The sequence below is a fragment of the Alnus glutinosa genome, chromosome 8, assembly GCF_958979055.1.
Source record: "Alnus glutinosa chromosome 8, dhAlnGlut1.1, whole genome shotgun sequence".
Classification (NCBI taxonomy): Eukaryota; Viridiplantae; Streptophyta; class Magnoliopsida; order Fagales; family Betulaceae; genus Alnus; species Alnus glutinosa.
In genome coordinates, this window is record NC_084893.1 from 20,248,303 (window position 1) to 20,264,668 (window position 16,366).

The 16,366-nt window shown below is 39.8% G+C and overlaps 1 pseudogene; it reads left to right on the forward strand.

Annotated features, from left to right (window-relative positions):
• Positions 1-16,366, forward strand: part of LOC133876196 (probable leucine-rich repeat receptor-like serine/threonine-protein kinase At3g14840) — a 73,524-nt pseudogene that overhangs the window by 21,170 nt on the left and 35,988 nt on the right.

The window sequence follows — 16,366 nt, forward strand, 5'->3', positions numbered from 1 at the left end:
GATACTACTGAAAATTCATCCAAAATTATGGAATCATGGCTGCACCATTAACGGCTCTCTTGAAGAAGAACGCCTTCAAATGGACACTTTCGGCCATGGTAGCGTTTAACATGATCAAGATGGCAATGCTTACTCCCCCAGTGCTTCACTTGCCTGATTTCAACCAAACATTTGTGATCGAGTGTGATGCCAGTAGTTCAGGTCTTAGCACTGTTTTGATGCAAACAAGGCAGCCAATAGCCTTCCTCAGCAAGGCCGTAAAGGGTTGTGCTCTCCTACTCTCCACTTACGAGAAGGAGTTCCTCTCCATAGTACCACAGTTCAGCATTGGCGTCCCTAATTATTGGGTCACACCTTTACTGTCAAAATGGATCATCAGGCTTTGAAATTTCTTCTTGACTAGAATATTGGGACCCCCTCTCGGCAACGTTGGCTGTCTAAATTAGTCGATTACAATTTTGTAATTGAGTCTAAACTGGGCAGTGACAACTACGTGGCGGGTGCTTTATCCCGGCTTTCGGAGCCCAGTTCTCATCAAGAGGAGGCCTCCATTTCCCTCATCTCTTTTCCAACCCCTGCTTGGGTTTCGAACTTGAAGTCCTCCTACCTTACTGACCCACAAACAATGGCATTATTACAGTCTCTTCAACAAGGTGACTCTGGTCCTAAAGGTTTTTCCCTGCAACAAGGGATTATCATCCGCAAAGGTCGTTTATGGCTTCTGAAACACTCTCCATTCCAACACCAGGTTTTGGAATTCATTCACTCCAACCCCCCAGCAGGCCATTCGAGGTACCACAATATTGTTCATGAGGCTAAAGCCAATTTCTATTGGCCAGGAATTCGCAAGGATATCAAGCAATTCGTCTGGGAATGCCCTATTTGCCAGGAGAACAAGCACGAAACTTACTCCCCCCTAGTTTACTCCAACCCTTACCAATCCCTACTCGGGTTTGGTCCTACATCTCAATGGATTTCATTGAGGGTCTACCCCTTTCGCAAGGTTTCTCAATTATTTTCGTGGTAGTTGATTGACTCATGAATTATTGCCACTTCATCCCTTTGGCCCATCCTTTCTCTGCCTCTAAGGTTGCTTAGGTGTTCATGGCAAATATCCTTAAGTTACACGGCATGCCTACTACGATTGTCTCTGATTGGGATCCAATTTTTACAAGTTCTTTCTGGAAATAGCTCTTTAATCTTTACCTATAAAAAAAAAAAAAAAAGGAGCTCTTTAACCTTTAGGGAATTTCCGTCGCCTTTAGTTCAGCTTATCTCCCACAATCAGATGGTCAGACTGAAGCCCTCAACAAATGCCTGGAGACCTACTTATGTTGCTATGCCGGTGCTAACCTAAATATTGGAACCTATGGCTGCCTTTCGCAGAATGGTGGTACAATACCAACCACCATTCTACGATGGTTTGTACTCCGTTTAGAGCCCTCTATGGTTACCTTCCTCCTACCCTTTTATCATATGTTCCAGGCACGTCTGGGAATCTGGCAGTGGACTCCCAATTGTGGGATCGTACCACTATCATTTCTTTACTCAAGGAGCATTTGTAGGTTGCCCAAAATAAAATGAAGACCCAGGCGGATAAACACCGCACTGAGCGTGTCTTTATGGAAGGAGATTGGGTTTACCTGAGGTTGTAGCCATACTGCCATAAATCCTTAGTCTTATGCTCTCCGAGATTTTATGGCCCTTTTCAAGTTTTTCTCTGCAATGGATCGGTAGCATACAAGCTTGACCTACCTCTGGCCACTTGCCTTCATCCGGTCTTCCACGTCTCTTGTTTGAAAAAGAAAATTCAAGCATTCTGCCTCTCCCATTCCCACCCTGCCACCTGTGGATGCCGAGGGCAAAATCCACCCTAAACCTGAGCAGATTGTCAATCGACGCCTAATCAAGAAAAATGGTTGTTATGCGACAAAAGTTTTAATTCGTTGGCAAGGGGTTTCTTCGGAGAATGACTCGTGGGAGCTACTTTGGACATTGCAATCCCAGTTTCCGCACCTTGTAGGCAAGGTGCTCTGATGGGGGAGGCCCAATTATGGGTCTGGCATGGTGATGCCATCTCAAGCCACGGTCAGTGAGTGGGGAAGATGACATGGAGCGTGGATAGTGAGTAAGTAGCAGTGACTCAACTGAAGGGCGGTTTTCAGATGTTCTAGAAGGTTGTTTAGTTATTTGTTCATTTACCATTTTATCCTTAGATTATATTTCTATTTCTTGTTATTTGGTAGCCGTTTAGAGGAGAGAGAAAGGATGCTATTCTGTTGGATATATTCCAATAAAAGCACCTATATAAGGAATACTGTAGTAGAAGGTAGAGCAGAATTGAATATTGAATTGTAAGTCGTACCTTGAGAGTTTGTGCCTCTCTAAGAGCTCTAGCTTATTTTCAGTAAAATCGTCGGTAGTTTCCCTTCTATTTCCTTACAATCTGTCTGCATTTCGCCACTTGTTGGTTAACCCATGACAGAAACAAGAGGATTTGTGCTTAGGTGGAACAAAACTAAACAATTATAGGGATGGATCCAAAGAACAGTCACCCTCTTCTTCTTTTTTTAGGAAAATTACATTTTAGCCCCACAAACTACTAGCTGTTTTAGAAGTAGCCCTCTAAACTATCAACCCTTGGATTCTGGCCTCCCGAATTACGAAAAAGTTTCAAAAAGACCCATTTTGTCAAAATATGCCCATAATACCCCTACCATGTATCATTTTTCAATTAAAAAAATAATAAATTTAAATTTAAAATAAAATAATAGATATATATATTTTTATTTTAAAAACTAAAACAAATATGGGGGTGGCCGGTCACCCCCATTTTGGCCAAGGAGGTAGCTACTGGTTTGGGGGTGGCCGAACCACCCCCATGGCCCTTAGGGGTGGTTCGGCCAACCCCAAGGAGCAAAATGGGGGTGCTTGAAACCACCCCCAAGAGCATTGGGGGTGGCCGAACAACCCCCGTTTGGCCTAGGGGCGGGGCGACGCCAGACCTGAACCATTGGTCCCATCTGAGCCTTAATTTTGGCAATGGCTTGGGAGTAAGAGTCCACTGTCTGATCCATCTTGCTCATAAATTTCAACAGCTAATCGTGAAGGTCAAAATCCAACTGAGGAAATGGTGTGGCCTAAGACTGCTGTTGTAGAGGCCTGTATGTGGAAGAAGGTTGATAGGGCTGCCTGTTAGATAAGCTTAATTGTAGACCCATGGGACTGAGTTACTTGCAGCTTGAGCCTTCCATGAGAAGTTGGGATGATTTTTCCATCCTGGGTTATAAGTATTGGAGTAAGGATCATTACCCATATGTGAAAATGCTGCATTAACCTCCTCAATTGAAACATTAGAAAAATTTGCAACCGTAGGACAATCATTGACTTGGTGCATAGGATTCGAACAAAATGAACATGGTGAGTGCTGTGTATTTGTGCGAGTACAATGAGGAGCAAAACCAGCCACTATCAATTGATCGAACTTCTTATTGATAGCATCAACTACTTGATTGGCTATATCCGAAGATTGTCCTACTTTAAAAAGACCGTCGGTCTTTGGTGCTTTAGGTGCAAGTGCTCTACGTCTAGTGGAATAAGTGGATGCATGCTGAACGGAATTATTACTCAAGTTTTCAAACAAAATCCATCGCTTCATCCTCACTTTTCATCATGAATGTTCCCCCAAAAGATGCATCTACAATTTTTCTATTAGGCTTGACGTTGGGACAGCGTGGTGTGGGCATGATCTAAGTAGGTCCTTGAGTCTTTCCCAAGTCTCATTCAATTGTTCTCCCTCATATTGAGAGATACTAGTGATAGCTCTCCTAATATCATTGGTCTTTCCTATGAGGAAATACTTCTTCAGAAATTCTTGTTGCAATTAAGCCCAAGAAGTAATGAAGTTTGGTGCTAAGGAATGAAATCAATGTTTGGCTCTTTTCTTGAGGGAGAAGGGAAAGAGATGCATACTTAAAGTGTCCTCAGCGAACCCGCTCAATATAATGGTAGAACAGATTGCTAGGAATTCACCGAGAAAGTCGTAAGGATTTTTAGTACTAAGTCCTAGAAAAGATGGTAAACTCTAGCTCAATCTCATAGTGGGCTGCCATCACATTCGGCAGCCTGAGATATGTGGGAGGAGTGTATGTGGTTGGGAGATAGTGATCTCTCAAAGCCATAGTGTTATTGTCACCCATAGTCTCAGTGGGGCACTCTCCAAGCAAATTAGAGTCCCTTTCGGATTTAAGTTGTCTAAGAGTGCGTTCAATGTCGAGGTCACAAGAAATTAAAGGCAATGATAGAGAATGACGACCCAGCATAAAACAAAAGATAATAAAGATAAAAACAGAATAAAAAGCTCACAAACTGCCTGTAGGAATGTTGGAATTTAGCTGCTACAGATGCTGATGGCACTAAGTGAGAAAAACTTAGAGGAAAAAGAAAAAGGAGAAAAAAAAAAAAAAACACTAAAAGCAAAATTAGAAACGAAAATCAAGAGTAAAAATAAAAATGAAAAGAAACATAAAATACTGAAGCTAGATTTAATCTTTAGAGCTTAATAACGCAACCGTTAAGCAGTCCCCAGCAACGGCACCAAAAATTGATGTGGTCATTTTGTATACAAAAATATCAATAATAAAATTATAACTCACAATAGTACGAATCCTTATAGGATAGGGCTATATTGAGGGTGTTGAACCTCAAGGACTGCATAAGAATTGCTATCAAGTTTTTCAAGATTAAATATAACTTAATTAAATGAAGTTCGATTTTATTTTATTTATAACTAAGTTAAATGCATAAAACTAAAGACATAAAAATAAAGATTGTAATAATGAGAGAAAGAATAGGGGATTGATTTCACTACTCACCGCATAACAATGGTGAATCATAAATTAACAAGGGAAATTTGTACTATGCATGATATAGGGCTCGTTTCACTCGAGTAGTCAAGAAATTACCTCTAAAGAATAAGTATAATCCATCTTTAGTTGGCACAGACTGTTAACCTAACCACTAAAATGCAGTACAACCCGTCTTCCTTAGATATGGATTAGCTACGTCTTTAATAGGATATACACAATCAATGAAATAGTATAACGCATCTTCTGTTGGTACGAACTGTCTACCGAAATTACACTAAACTAGGGTGTAGTACAATCTGTCTTCCCTTGGCATGGCCTATCTAACCCTCTTGATCATATATCAGTTAAAACAGTTGTATAACAATCATTCACATAATCACAGAAAATATGAAGGATTGAGTTCAATCAATATAAAAGACTTTCTAAGACAAGATAAGAAATTCATAATGATTGAATATAAACATTAAGATCAATTCTCACAGTTATACAACCATCATGCATATAGAAAGTCCAAAATTAAAATACAATTAAATCATTGTTACTTGGAAAGGGCTACATCAACACCCAATTACGAGTTTAGCTGCTCAATGTGGTGCTGGAATGACCTCTTGCCATGTCCTTCTCCTCTTCAACTTGTCAAGCCTCCAAGAATAATTTTTTGTCTAAAGGTAAGCACATCTTCTCTTGAAGCTTAAGGGTCTATTTATAGAGATTAGGAGAGGCCTAAAAGACATAACTAATTCAAATGATTAGTTATTTGTTATGCCAATGTTATTCCTCTAATAAGTTACTTAGCTACATCTAAGATATTGATAACAGACATCACTGATTTCAAATTTCATACCCCACAGCCTACGTACTAGTGTGCTTGTGAGAATCAAATTGAAACAAGTAATATCTCATGTTGCCAAAGAAAATAACAAAACTTCTTAATTTCCTAGTCAAGTGATCATGTGTTCATCATGTTAAGCTCACCAATGAAATACAAATCAAAATTAAAAGTTCAACCAAATTCTTAGAAATAACATGATCAGGCAGTCACAATATCTACAACAGGATAACAAAATGTTTTTCCCACTCCCAAACTTAAATGATACATTGTCCCCAATGTACAGATAGAGATACAATACCAGGTGGAAGGCAAAAAAAAGTGGGGATGGTTGTACTCCCCAAAACTTCAAAGCAAAACTGCTTGTCTTGAAAAACAAAGCACTACTCTAGCTGTATAATAAGTATCAAGAAAATCAACAGGAGAAGTTTTAATAAAGTGGGTTGCCTACCGTTAGTGCTAACTTTAACGTCTTCAACCAGACAAACCAAATCCACAAAGAAATCAAAAATAAAAATGAAGAAGGGTAAAAACCAAATCCACAGATATATTTGTTGAAGTTTTTATTAGCTTTCCAACACCACCATTGTTATTGGAATCCGAGATATGAGCAGAAAGTTATGATCCAAACACTGAGACGTGTGTAGAATCCAAATTTGAATCCAATCCGATTTTGACTCTTATTGGAGAAATTCCGATTTAATCATTCCCTTGATTTGATTAAACTTAACCACATCATATTAGTCTTCTATTATGATTGTTAAGCTTACCAATATCTTATAGGTCTTCTCAAAGTGTACTTTAAGCCCAAAATCAATGAAATTAATTGTATGTTTACTTAAAACCTGAAAACAATAAAACAACACAAAATCAAACAAATAACAATGCAAAGAAATTAACATATGCAAGTTAAGGGGCTTGAATGTACAACATTCACCACTTATCACGGACGGTTGCAAATTGTCTGAACATAATTTCCTTATTAAGGACCACGTCTGGATGGATGCAGGCTTTCTTTCCATACATGTCTAAAAAGGAAATCCAAATACTTCTTGAACTCTGACTGGCGTCCGGATGGTATTGCCCTGTCGTCAGAGTGTATGCATGCTAGAGCACTAAGAATCTTCTAGACACTGATGGGTGTCCAGACACATAACTGGGCTATCCGGACGGAAACAAAGGATCCGACTTCTCTGAGTTGGAATCTGCACAGAATCTGCTTGGAACTTTTGAAATAGCCTTCTTGAAGCTTGTGATACTACAACTTGTCATAATAAGGCTTTTTCCGTATTAGAGAAATAAACTCTAAATAGTTTGAAGATTCTGAAATATACGGCATCACTGTTAAAATAGAGACATTACATAATAGTGACTTTGTCAACAGAATGCAGCCAATAAAAAACAATCAAATGATATTCCAAGAAATGCTCTAGAAAAAATTTACTTTATAAGGCTTTAAACAAAAACCAAAACCATGACCTCCCAGTTCCACCCACTTGCAATCTAAACCAAGGCCTGGGATCTGCAAATGTTTTTTAAAAAAGAATTAATAATTCACTCTAAATTAGTGTGGTTTTGACTTTGTTTATGACATTCTTATATAAAAACGACTGTCTTTTCTCGTTTTGATAATTTTAATATGTTGTTTTTTTTTCCAGGAAATGACTAATTTTTAGGGTGTTATTTGTTTTCTAATTCATTTAATTATAACTTTTCTTGCAGAGATCTCAGCTTTAACAAACTAAGTGGAGAAATACCAAAAACCTTTGTCGATCTTCGAAGGACGAGTTTCATGTATGCAGTTTAAATTATATGAATATTTTCTTATATCAAATTGTAGACGACCATTTCTGTATACCTAAGAGGCATTGTGTGATCATTACCTCATTAGTGGCGATGAAAAAGAAATAGTTTGTTGGTCTGATCAATTAGGCAATCTCCAATTTTATTAATTAGATGGCTCCTAGATTCTGGCCTTAAAAGGCCTCGAGTATAAAATCAGACAAAACTATTAGTTTGACATTGAAGTTAAACTCAAAACAAGCCTTGGGCCCAGAACAGAATTATCTGTGACCAACTTGACAAGATGTTTCAAGGGTCAAATAACTGAATGGCTTGTAGAATAGAACGTGGCACTAATGTGGCTTAAATGCACCAAGTCAAGCTTTTAGTTATAAGGGTTCTGTAAAATATTTGAAGTATTATCATCCATATGGGTAATTGAGTGTTGAAGATGTATTCTCTTAAATACCTACCTAGTAGTGTGTCTGCTAAAGGCTAAAATAGAAAATATAAGTCCTTTCATGTCATTGAATTTATAGGTTTCCTTTAGTTAAATACTAAATGTTGATATCCACATAAGGATTTTTCAAATTTACTTCCTAGTTAATGTTGTTCCTCTTTCAAATTTCCATCCTCAATGACAAGTTTACCTGATGATCTGTAATGCACAAACTACAAAATGATGCTGAATTGTTAATATTGATTTTGTTTAGATATTTAACCGGCAACTTGCTAACTGGAAAACTGCCTATTGGGATGCTGAAAGCGAGTAACATGTAAGCTTCTCTACCAAATTCTATATATTCACTTTGTTAATTAACCAAAAATGTTGACATATTTTTGTCCTAATCATTCCGTGGTATTTCATTAATAATGATAATTGTGCCTCTAACATTGTTGTCTCTCTTCTGGAACTTTATTTGCCTTTTTGACTAGGTTAGTTTTACTTTAATTGAACAAAATGTATCTATGTATGACCTTTGGTAATATGTAGTTAGTTGCGTGCTTTGATAGCACTTCTTCCATTTGATTGGTCTAAATATCATGTTGTACAAAGGACCACAATTACGATAAATAAGACAAAATAATCACACATGAACACCAAGAATTTACGTAATTCCTTCAATGTGAGGTATGTCCACAGGCAGAGGCGATTATGGAGAAATACCATAAAAAATGGAAGACAAAACAATAAAAAGAAAATCACTCAAAACCCAAATCCCCAATATGCCCAAATCTCACTTACACACAAGAGATTCTTCCCCAAATGTGATGACAAACAATTTTCAAGAAACTCAAGCACGAGGAAGAGCCTTATTCTTTAGCAAGAGACAGAGAGAAACGTGATCGAAAAGCACCAGAGAGGTGTGGATTTGAGTATTTGGTATAGACATAACATCACATTTATCCATGGGTGAACTTTGATCATCAAATTCCACTTCCACGACTTGTTTCCTTTTTTGGCTATCAGTTGATGTTGCATCCTAACTGTTTCCTAACATATAGGGCTTATAGAATCTAAGAATATAATTGTTTATATTTGTTGTTGTTCCTTCAAGCTCAACGATATAGGATTGATATTGAGCTTTTCTCGAAGAAAACCAAAACGTGAGAGGATGAAAGAGGCTTTGTAAAGATATCCACTAGCTGATCTTTGTTAGAGATGAACTTGATGTTAATGATTTTTTTCGAAACCATGTCATGAATGAAGTGAAAGTCGATCTTGACGTGTTTTGTTTGTGCATGGAACACGGGGTTGTACTGCAAAATAAAGTGGGTTCAGAGAAGAGATCACCTTCAAATGCCGATAAATGAGTGGAGGAAGCCATAGGAGAATTAACCAGTTTTGCTTCAACCATCTTGGTTTGCTTAAAGAGGTCAAGGATGTACCAGTGCTAAGAGAGAATAACACCACCAGAGGAGGGAACGACTTCAATGCCTAGGAAAAAGCTGAGTTTGCCCGAGTCTTTCACAACAAAGTCATGATGCATAGCATTCAGTAGCTCATCAATTGCTGAGGAATTTGAACATGTTATCAAGATGTCATCTACATAAATCAAAACAAACGTGGTGTATGCAATAGATTTATATATGAAAAGAGATGTATCAGACTTGGAGCTATGAAATCCAATCTCTTGCAGTTTGCATCTAAGTCTGGAGAACCAAGCTTAGGGTGCTTGTTTGAGGCCATACAAGGCCTTGTTGAGTTTAAAGAGTTTTGTAGGATGCTGAGGTTGAGCAAATCTTGGAGGTTGGGATAGGTAGACCTCCTCAATCAAATGCCCATGAAGAAATGCATTATGAATATCAATTTGGTGTATAGGCCAACCACCAAAGATAGCAATGGAGAGTACAATAATTACGTTGTTGGCTTGATTACGGGGCTATAGGTCTCACCTTAGTCAATGCCGACATACTAATGGAACCCCTTGGCAACGAGGTGTGCCTTGTAGTGGTCAACGAAGCTATCAACCTTCCTCTTTAAGCGAAACACCCATGTGCACCCAATGATATTGGCAGCTGAATCGAAAGGAACCAAGGTCCATGTGTGATTTTTTAGCAAGGCATCAAATTCAACATTCATTGCTTGCCTCAATTCGCATCCTTGGTAGCTAATGAATAACATGTGGGTTCCAGATCCATTTGAGAGGGTTCAGCAAGAAGAGCATGGGGAAGAGGGTACCAAATGGTGCCATTTGCGAAATTTTAGGCCTGGAGACATTATTTCGAGCACGAGTGACCATGGAGTGAGGGGAGATATGAGGGAGTAAAGGATTGGGTATTTCTGAGGTAGGCTTGGCAACAGGTTGAGAAGATGCACTCGGGGCTGTGGTATGGTTAGAAACAAGAGGTAAACCAGAAAAATTATGAGGGACAAAAGGCAGTTGAATAGGAAGAATGAAAGGAACATCACCTTGAGCACTAATCTTGGAAGGAAGTTGTGAAGTAGCTTTATCCTTTGCAGGGAAGAAATCTTCATTAAAGATAACATGTCTAGTCAAGTAAACTTTGTTAGCAACAGGATCCAAACATTTATAGCCAGTATAGTTGTAACCTAGTAAGGTGAGGAAAACATTTATAGCCAGTATAGTTGCCCCTATCAAGCCAAAGGGTTAGAGAGGAGGATAGCAGAGGCAACCAAAGACTCTAAGAGTTTGATAGTCAGGTTCACGATTATGGAGTTTAAAGTAAGGTGACTTGTACTTAAGAGTTGGAGTAGGCAGCCTAATGATTATGTGCACAGCGGTGAGGAAGGCATCAACCCTATAACGATTTGAGAGATGGGAGTGGGCTAAAAGTGTCAAACTTGTCTCTAAGATATGTCTCAATTTTCGCTCAAAAATTCCATTTTGTTGTGATGTATAGGGACAAGATTTTCTATGTAAGATACCATGCTTGGTCAAGAAGGATTGAAAATGAATTGAGGTATATTCACCTCCCCCATTTGATTGAATTTGTTTAATCCTAGTAGTGACTTGATTTTCTACTAAGATCTTAAATTTGAAAAAAGTTGCAAAGACCTCAGATTTATGATAGAGAGGATAAATCCAAGTATACCGTGAAAAATCATCTATGAAGATAACATGGTATTTGCATCCACTGATGGACTGAATTGGTGATGTCCAAATGTTAGAGTGAATCAATTCTAAAGGTTGAAGAGTAACATGATTTGAAGCATGCAAAGGCTTCCTTTTACTTTTGCCTAATTGACATGAAATACAAGTAGATGTTTTATGGAAATCAGATTTAGAAACAAGTAGATGTTTTTCCTTAACCACACACTGAACAATATCTAAAGAAGGATGTCCTAGTTTAAAATGCCACTGTAAAATAAAGACTTCTAATTTACCGTGTGTGTGTGAACAATGTGTAACAAAATACCTAAATGCAGAATTTAAACAAGAAAGATATTTTGTTAACAAAGTGGAAACTCAATTAAGAGAAAAACCACTCGGAGGCAGCCAAACCCAGGAATTCCACTATTCAGAAGACAAAGCTAGTACCACTCACATACCTTGATGCAGCAATCATACCTTGCACTCTGAAGTGTACCTATACACGAATGCTTCCCAACCAGGTCTCCTACTTGAAGGAGTCTTCAATGGATTCTTTTAGCTTAGGGCTCCTCCCTAAGCTAGACGTCACACAATCAAGCCACACACCGGACAACTCTTATAGAGCTAGCATATTTACACAATTTCTACCTAAACACCCTCTTTAAGCTCTAGAGAATTCAATATAGAATTTTGTAAATAATACATGCCTAGAGGTCTCTATTTACAGGCTTTAGAAAACCTAAATCGAGTCTGATTCGAATTTCTCTACGCCACGTCCGAACTTAAGCTGAGAGCGTCTAGACAGAAAACTGCAACTGCCTTTCCATAACGGCCTTCACGTGTTTCCTTATTAAGGCCACGTCCAAACGGTGTTGCCCTAGCATCCGAACAGTTGCAACCTGTCTTCCAAATCTGTGTTTGTAAAGGACTCTGGATTCTTTTCAAACACTGAAGAGCGTCCAGACGATGTTGCCCTGTGGTCCAAATGGATGCTTGCTGAGTTGGCAGAATCTTCTTGACACAAAGAGGCGTCCGGACACTTCACAGGCCCGTCCATATGGAATCAAGGGATTTGACTTTTGCTGAGTTGGAAATGGCGTAGAATCTTCCTAGAACTCTAAAATAGCCTTCTTGATGCTTGTGACACTAAAACTTGTCATATTAAGGCTCTTTCCATATTTAGATAAATAATCTCTGAACATTTGAAGACTCTGAAATAAAACGTTATCCCTGTTAAAGCAACAACATTATATGATAGTGATTTTGTCAATAGAATGTAGCCTATAAAACTAACAATCTCCCCCTTTGGCCATTCTAGGACAAAAATCACTTGACCGGTTAAAAAATACAATCCCAGTCCACAAAAATAAAAATACTCTCCCTTTTTGTCTCAAAAACACAAAGGGTAAACAAAGTATTGAAAAACCACAGCAATACAATTCTAAAGTCCAAACATAGGTAAAAGAAAACTGTAAAAAGCCCAAAAGAACATCTTGTTGAACAGATAGAGGAAGACAACAAGGTTAGTCCTTCACAAGTAAGGCAATACACTTATGTATCTAAACCTAAGATGTCTCTAATGTACATTTCCGCTAACTTGGGTACCGGGTCGGTGATATGAAATGGAATGAAATGAGCACTTTTGGTAAGCCTATCGATCACAACCCAAATGGAATCTTGACCACCGGGTGCCTTCGGTAAGCCTACAACAAAATCCATGGCAATCTGATCCCACTTCCATTCTGGAATACTTAAAGGTTGAAGAGGCCCTGCAGGTCTTTGATGTTCAGCTTTCACTTGTTGGCATACATGACATTGAGCCACGTATTCAGCAATATCTCGCTTCATGCCTTGCCACCAAAACTTCTTCTTCAAATCTTGATACATCTTGGTACTCCCCGGATGAATTGTATACCGCGTTTTGTGGGCTTCATCTAAGATATCTCTTCTCAGTTCCACATCGTTAGGTATGACAATCCTAGCGTCAGCCATTCTCAACAAACCGTCATCCGTGAAATAAAATCCAGAAGCGCTGCTATGATTAGCCTTCTTCACCAAACCTTGCACTTCAAGATCATTCTCCTGTGCCACTTTGATTCTATCAAAAGTTAGGGGATGAACAACCAAAGTTGCTAAGACTGCTTGCTCCTCCGCGACGTTCAGTCGAATCACTTCTAGTCGTTGAGCCAGTTGATCTGGGGTGGTGATAGAACTTAAGATTCTACCGCATGACTTCCTACTTAACGCATCTGCTACAACGTTTGCTTTCCTAGGATGGTACATGATATTGCAATCGTAATCTTTGATTAACTCAAGCCATCTTCGCTGCCTCATATTCAATTCCTTTTGCGTGAAAATGTACCTGAGACTCTTGTGGTCAGTGTAGATCTCTACGGTTTCTTGAAGTAGGTAATGTCTCCAAATCTTCAACGCGTAAATGATGGCTGCAAGTTCCAAATCGTGCACAGGATAATTTCTCTCGTGGTCCTTCAGTTGTCTTGACGCGTAGGCGATCACCTTGCCTTGCTGCATGAGCACGCAACCTAGGCCTTGAAGAGATGCATCGCTAAAGATAACGAACTTCTCCGACTCCTTGGGAAGGGTCAGGACAGGTGCAGATACTAACCTTTGCTTCAGCTCTTAAAAGCATTCTTCACATTCATCGCTCCAGATGAAATGAGCATTCTTCTTCGTCAACGCAGTCAGAGGCCTTGAGAGCTTAGAAAAACCTTCAACAAATCTTCGGTAGTATCCCGCAAACCCTAGAAAACTTCGTATCTCATTTACATTTGATGGTCGCTCCCAATTGGTCACCGCTTCAATCTTTCTTGGGTCAATTGCTACTCCTTCTTCCAAAATTACATGACCTAAGAACGAGACTTCCTTCAGCCAAAACTCGCACTTCTTAAGCTTAGCAAAAAGCTTCTTCTCTCTCAAGATGTTCAGCACTGTTCTCAAGTGCTCTTCGTGATCTTTGCTAGTGGCAGAATAAACTAAGATGTCATCTATGAATACCACCACAAACTGGTCAAGGTACTTGTGAAACACTCGATTCATTAAGTCCATGAATACAGAAGGTGCATTAGTCACTCCAAATGGCATGACTAGGAACTCGTAATGTCCGTAACGCGTACGTATTGCCGTCTTCGGAATGTCTGCTTCCTTTACCTTAAGCTGATGATACCCCGATCGAAGGTCGATCTTGGAGTATACCGTAGCTTCCTTCAATTGGTCAAAGAGATCGTCAATCCTTGGTAACGGATACTTGTTCTTGATTGTCACTCGGTTGAGTTCGCGATAATCAATGCACATACGCAGGGATCCATCCTTCTTCTTTACAAACAGAACGGGTGCTCCCCATGGTGAGACGCTGGGGCGGATGAAACCCCGGTCTACCAAGTCTTCAAGTTGCTTCTTCAGCTCCTTCAATTCTGAGGGCGCCATACGGTATGGTGCTTTATGAATGGGTTGAGTTCCTGGCATCAGATCGATAGAGAATTCGATTTCTCGATCAGGTGGCAATCCGGTCGAGATCTCGGCGAAAACGTCTGGATATTCGCGCACTACAGGTATATCTTCCAGCTTACGTTCTCCTTCCGACTCAGCCTTGACATAGGCTAAAAATGCTTGTGCACCACAACTAATGCTTCGCCTTGCCTGAATTGCAGAAAGAAGGGGTGGAGTGGCTCGTACTCGAGATCCACAGAATTTGAATTCCTCTTCGCTTGGAAAGCGAAAGACAACTTCTTTCTTTCTACATTCGATATTGGCATAGTGCTTCGACAACCAGTCCATTCCTAGAATTACGTCAAAACCTAACATTTGAAATACGGCTAGGTTTGCCGGTAGGACTCTATCTCCTATGACGATGGGGCAATCTTCAATGGATTTCCTACAAGTAACTATATTCCCAGTAGGTGTGGATACAGTTATGCTTTGGTTCAAGGGTCGAGGAGTCATGCTACATAATTTAACGTATGTAGATGATATGAAAGAATGCGTTGCTCCTGAATCAAAAAGGGTACTTGCTATTTTACCAAAAAGAGGGATGGTACCTGTTACCACATCCGCATCCTCTTCATCACCTTCGACTCCTTCTTCTCCTCCGGGCATAAGAGAGTACACGCGTGCCTGAGTTCCGCTTCCTTGAAATTTTGCTCCTCTCGCAGCATTCATAGGGCAATCCTTCAGAAAATGCCCAGACTTACCGCATCTAAAACATGTGGATGCTCCTTGCTTACAATCCCCTTGGTGCGTCCTTGCACATTTGCTGCAGACGGTCTTCTGGTTCGAAAGATTCTTTCCCAGGGTAGGCTTGAAGCCACTTCCAACAGCTTGCCTTTTGATGGGGCGCGTCAGCGGTTGTTTCGAACGTTTCTTCAATTCATATGCTGCGGCCGATTCCCGTATTCCTGTTTCAGCTAGGGACGCCACTTCTACCAATCTGGCGTGTTCCTTTATTTCCAGACAAATCACCCTTTTCTCTAATGCGAGGGTTAAGGCCATTCTCGAATCGTTCTGCTTTCGTTTCCTCGTCAGGGATAAGATTGGCTGCGAACCGAGCTAACTCCATGAATCGGGCGGAATATTGCTCTACAGTCATGTCACCTTGGACTAAATTCTGGAATTCTATCGCTCGTAGTTGCCTCTGAGATCGAGGGAAAAACCGTCGGTTGTACTCCTCCTTAAACATCTCCCAAGTAATTACTGTCCTTTCCCCAAGCAGCACCTTCCTTGCAGTCCACCATCTCTTAGCTTCACCTGTCAACTGCAGTACAATGTACTGAACCTTCTGCTCGTCTGTACAACCAAGGGTGGTGTACAGTACATCTATATCTGTGAGCCAAGCCTCTGCAACGTTCGGCCCTTCTGTTCCTTCAAAAGTTCGGAAGTGATAGCTAGCAAAATCGCGTAATGAACAACCCACGGGTTCGGCTCGTTCATTGGGTCGTGGGATTCGTGATATCACTTCGGCCAGTTGCCTAGTGGTGTCAGCTATAAGTTGTACTAAAGCTGGGTGTACGCCATCATTGAATGGTGGCGGTGGAGGAGGGGGTGGCAGATCCTCCTCACCATTTCCTTCAGAACGGGGAACACGATTAGAGTCATAGAGGGGACGGCGTCTAGGAGGCATGATTCTGTGTTTTAAAGGAACAGTTATTCCACATTTATTGGACACAGACATTCTTTAAATGAATATAAAATGTTTAAAACCAAGCATTGAACTAACAACCTAACTATTTAACAATCAGTCACTGATAAGAAATTTCATAAATAAATCATGCTATAAATAATTGTAACACTCAAAATTACCCGAATAAACAATGATT